We start from the raw sequence: 5,645 nt of genomic DNA on the forward strand, positions 1-5,645 counted from the left end.
CGTTAAAGTTCATTGACTCAGACATAGTTACTTATTCGTTTCCTTGCACTATTTCAGGTACTCTAGCGAGGGTGTATGCATACGCGTTCGCGTACTCATAAGAGAACACTGGATAAAGCCGAGGAAGAAGTGGTGGTAGTTCGTAAGGAAATTTTTAAGAAGAAAAGAAGGTAGAAGAAGAAGATAAAGTCGAGGAACCAGCTTTAGTAGAGATGGTGATCAAGCAGAAAATCCTAAGGCTTTGATGGACTATTCTCATCCTAAGATCAATGACATTCAGTCAAGCATCATCAGGCCAGCCATCAGGTATAACACTTTTGAGATCAAGTCAAGCATGATTCATATGATACAGAAATCAGTTCAGTTTGGGGGTTCTCCTACTGAAGACCCCAACATGCACATCAGGGATTTCGTCGAGATCTGTGACACTTTCAAGTTCAATGATGTGACTGAAGATGCTATCAAGCTGCGACTCTTCCTATTCTCTCTGAGGGTCAAAGCTAAGTGTTGGTTACATTCTCTACCAGCAGGGTCTATCACCACTTGGGAAGATCTTACTCAAAAGTTTTTCACTAAATTATTCCCTATGGCGAAGACTGCTGCAATCAGGAATGCTCTTACTCAGTTTGCTCAACAAACTGGAAAATCTCTATATGAGGCTTGGGATCGATATAAGAAGATTCTAAGGAAGTGCCCACACCATGGCATGCCTGATTGGATGATTATCAACTGCTTCTATAATGGATTGGGTGCTACTTCTAGACCCATGCTTGATGTAGCATCAGGAGGAGCCTTGTGGGCTAAAATCTATGATGAAGCTTATGAACTCATTGAACTGATGGCTGCTAATGAGTACCAAAACCCTTCCCAGAGACTGACTCAGGGAAAGGTAGCTGGAATTCTGGAGTTGGATGCAGCAACTGCTATAACTGCCCAACTTATGGCTTTGACGATGAAAGTGGACACTTTGGCTAATTATGGAGTTAATCAAATCGCTAGTGTCTGTGAGCTTTGTGCTGGTACCCATGAGACTGATCAGTGCGTAATTTCTAGTGAATCAACTCAGTTAGTGAGCAACTTTCAGCGCTCACAGCAACCTGTGCCAGCCACTTATCATCCCAACAACCGTAATCATCCTAATTTCAGTTGGAGCAAAACTCAGAATGCGGTTCAACAGCCTTATTAGCAGTATCCAGCTAAGCAGTACAACCCCCCTGGTTTTCAGCAACCGCAATATGCACCGAACAACAACTCCAGCTGCAACATGCTAATGAAAAATTTGAATTAGAGGAGTTGAAGCTTATGTGCAAAAGTCAAGCCTGGTACACTACCTAGTGACACTCAAGTGTCGGGAAAGAGGGAAGCTAAGGAGTAGGTAAAGGCAATCACTTTAAGGTCTGGAAAGGTTACGAATCCCGAACAAACTCAAGTGTTGACTGAAGAAGCTGAGGCTGAGAAAGAAGTAGAGCAGCAGGAAGTAGAAGTGGAACCAAGAAAGACTACTATTGAGCGTACTCCTCTTGAGGGTAATACAGGGGAGAAACAGATCTATCCTCCACCGCCTTTTCCTAAGCGGATGCAGAAGAAAAAGCTGGACAAGCAATTTGAGAAGTTTCTGGAGGTGTTCAAGAAACTTCATATCAACATACCTTTCCCTGAGGCTCTTGAGCAGATGCCTAGTTATGCAAAGTTTATGTAATGTATTCTCTCTCAGAAAGTGAAGCTAGATGATTTAGAGACTATCACTCTCACGGAGGAATGCAGTGTTGTGCTGCAACAGAAGTTACCTCTAAAGCTTAAGGATCCAGGAAGCTTCACTACTCCGTGTACTATTGGAAAAGTGTATTTTGACAGATTCTTATGTGACTTGGGAGCTAGCATCAATCTGATGCCCTTGTCAATCTTCAAGCAGTTGGACTTACCTTATTCAAAACCGACTTATATGACAATTGACCGACCGTTCTATTACATATCTGCGAGGTATTGTGGAGGATGTCTTGGTCAAGGTTGATAAACTCATCTTCCCTGCTAATTTCATAATTCTTGATTTCGAGGAGGATAAGAAGATTCCCATAATATTGGGAAGACCTTTCTTGGTGACTGGCCGAACCTTGATAGATCTGTAGAAGGGTGAGCTCATAATGTGAGTGTTGGATCAGGATATAAATTTTAATGTGTTCAATGTTATGAAGTTTCCTACGAAAAATGAGGAATGCCTAAAGGTGGAGTTGGTTGATTTTGTGGTTACTTCAGATATTGACCAATTGCTAAGGTCCGATGCCTTAGAGAAAGCCTTATTGGGAAATTCAGATAGTGATGATAACGAAGGTGAAGAACAATTACAGTATTTGAATGCTTCTCCCTAGAAGAGGAAGATATATATGCCTTTTGAATATCTTGGAATGGAGGAATTGAACAAAGCTCCTAAACGCTTCAAGCCATCTATTGAGGAAGCTCCCACTCTTGAGCTTAAGCCTTTACCCGAGCATTTGAGGTATGCATTTTTAGGTGATACATCTACTTTTCCTGTTATTATTGCATCTGATCTTTCAGGTAGTGATGAGGAAAAGCTTCTGAGAATTCTGAGAGAGTTCAAATCGGAAATTGGTTGGACTATAGCAGATATCAAGGGAATCAGTCCTTCTTATTGCATGCATAAAATTCTGCTAGAGGAAGGTAGCAAGCCTACGGTCGAGCAGCAAAGATGCCTTAATCCAATCATGAAGGAAGTAGTGAAGAAGGAAATTCTGAAATGGCTAGATGCAGGGATCATCTACCCTATTTCTTACAGTTCATGGGTAAGCCCGGTTCAATGTGTGCCAAAGAAAGGTGGTATTACTGTGGTAGAAAATGAGAAGAATGAGCTTATTCCTACACGAATAGTCATGGCGTGGAGAGTTTGCATGGACTATAGGAAGCTGAACAAAGCCACTAGAAAGGATCACTTCCCTTTGCCCATCATTGAGTAGATGCTTGCTAGATTGGCTGGTCATGAGTACTACTGTCTGTTGGACGGCTATTCGGGTTATAATCAGATTTGTATCACTCCAGAAGATCAGGAAAAAACTACCTTCACTTGTCCATTTGGTACTTTCACCTTCAGACAAGTTTCTTTTGGTCTGTGAGGTGCGCTAGCCACATTTCAGAGATGTATAATGGCCATCTTTTCTGATATGATTGGCCAGAATATGGAGGTGTTCATGGATGACTTCTCTGTTTTTGGCGATTCTTTTGATGAATGCTTGCAAAATCTTGGACACGTTCTCAAGAGGTGTGTTGAGACCAATTTGGTTCTCAATTGAGAGAAATGTAACTTTATGGTGCGTCAGGGCATTATTCTCGAGCACAAGGTTTCTAGTAAGGGTCCAGAGGTGGACAAGGCCAAGGTAGAGGTCATTGAGAATCTTCCTCCACCTATTTCTGTTAAGGGAATTCGCAGTTTTCTTAGCCATGCGGGATCTATAGGCGTTTCATCAAAGACTTCTCTAAGATTTCAAAGCCATTGTGCAGTTTTCTAGAGAAAGATGTTCCTTTCAAGTTTGATGATGAGTTTCTTGCAGCTTTTGAGACTTTGAAGAAGAGTTTAATCACGGCACCAGTCATAACTGCACCTGATTGGAATGAACCTTTTGAGATGATGTATGATGCAAGTGACTATGCATTTGGAGCAGTTCTTGGGCAGGGGAAGAACAACATATTTCTTGTGGTCTACTGTGCTAGTAAGACCCTAAATGGTGCTCAACTGAATAATACTACTATGGAGAAAGAACTTTTGGCTATTGTCTATGGTTTTGAGAAATTTCGATCTTATCTACTTGGGACTAAGGTGACAGTTTTCACTGATCACGCTGTAATTCATTATCTCGTCTCAAAGAAGGACTCAAAGCCTAGATTGATTAGATGGGTTCTTTTGCTTCAAGAATTTGAACTAGAGATCAAGGACATAAAGGGGACTAAAAATTAAGTCGTTGATCATCTCTCGTGTTTAGAAAATCATAATGCTACTTCATTGGACGAGATATTGATAAATGAGTCTTTTCCCGATGAGCAGCTGTTTGGAGTACAAGAAGAAGGACCGTGGTTTTGTAGACATTGTGAACTACCTTTTGAGTAATATCATGCCTCTCGACTTATCTTACGCTCAAAGGAAGAAGTTTCTACATGAAGTAAAGTGGTATATGTAGGATGAGCCGTTTCTTTTTCATCAAGGAGCTGACCAAATCATCAGGAGATGTATTCCCTACGACAAAATGGGGGGGATCTTGCTGTTGTGAATATGTTGTGTACTTGATGATTACCTAAACAAAACATCTAAGTAGATTTTACTTAGTGAAATAAAGTAGCACTCGACGGATAAGAATTATAGTCCCGACGGATAACTCATTATAGTCCCGACGGATGATTAACTTATTATCCATCGAGTGAGTAGCTTATGTAATAATAAGTTTGTAGCACAGTGTTGTATGCACCTTTGTATAGAATCTGAAGTAGCATATAAGTCATGTTGACTTTAACTAGATATGCAGAATAGGTTGATTAACTGTACATAAGCAATGTCTTGTAATTCTGTATAAGTGAAATGAAGTCAAGTGCCAAAATAGCTACCAACGGAAGATTAACAAAGCTTCGACGGATGATCAAATGACTATCAATGGATGTTTAAAATAGCAGTCGACGGATGATCAATCAAGTCATCGATGGATGATCTGAAAGTCGACGGATGATCATATCAAGAATTCAAACATCAGTTGAACAGTGAAAGCTGACACACAGCCGTTGAGTTGGATACAAACACACTGTGGAAGCCCATTAACTGGGTAATAGAGGATGAAAAGCAGCAAAGATCAAGACTGTTAGATTTTATATTTGTTCAGTCTTTTTGACTTTGTAATCTTGGTAATATATAAACCAAGAGAGTAGAAAATAGAAAATAACTGAGATAGCTAAGAAACAACAACAGAGAAATCTTTGTAAGCACTATTTTTAGCATTTCCTGTGTTCTTAGCAGTTCTATTTTGTGTAAGCAGCTGTGAGCATTTCTGCACACAGAGTCCTCTCGATATATTAAATATATCTCTGGTGGAATTGTTTAAATCCACCAGAAAGTTTTTAAAGACTCTTGTTTTTAATTACTTATGTTTTGATTCATTCAAGTTTACATTCCGCATTGTGCTAATCAAAACAAATATATCCATAATCGAGTTGAACATTTTTATTTCAAGAAAAAGGTTCAAGAATTCCATTCAACCCCCCTTCTGTAATTCTTGCTATATTGTTAAGGGACTAACAATTGGTATCAGAGCAAGCTCTTAATCTACAAAGAGTTTAAAGATCAAAATAATTCAGCAAGATGAACAAGAAAGATGTTGGAGTCAAGATTCCTTTTCTTGATAAAGATAATTACCATCATTGGAAGGTAAAGATGCATCTTCATATACTTTCTCAAGATGAGGCCTATGTGGAGTGCATAGAAAGAGGCCCTCATGTTCCAATGAGAGCTGTAACAGGAAATGAACCATCTGTTCGAAAGCCAAGGCATGAATGGTCTGAACCTGATATGGAACAAGTCAGGAAAGATAAAAAGGCCATGAACATTCTGTTCAATGGTGTTGATGCAGACATGTTTGATAACATCGTCAACTACA

The 5,645-nt window shown here is 39.8% G+C and overlaps 1 non-coding gene across 1 annotated transcript; it reads right to left on the bottom strand.

Moving 5' to 3' along the window:
- Window positions 1-601: 601 nt before the first annotated feature.
- On the bottom strand, window positions 602-708 carry LOC141676381 (small nucleolar RNA R71). The gene has a single exon (XR_012556974.1). It is a non-coding gene; the product is annotated as a small nucleolar RNA R71 (small nucleolar RNA).
- Between the last annotated feature and the right edge of the window lie 4,937 nt (window positions 709-5,645).

This window comes from Apium graveolens, chromosome 7 (assembly GCF_009905375.1).
Source record: "Apium graveolens cultivar Ventura chromosome 7, ASM990537v1, whole genome shotgun sequence".
In the NCBI taxonomy this organism is placed as follows: domain Eukaryota; kingdom Viridiplantae; phylum Streptophyta; class Magnoliopsida; order Apiales; family Apiaceae; genus Apium; species Apium graveolens.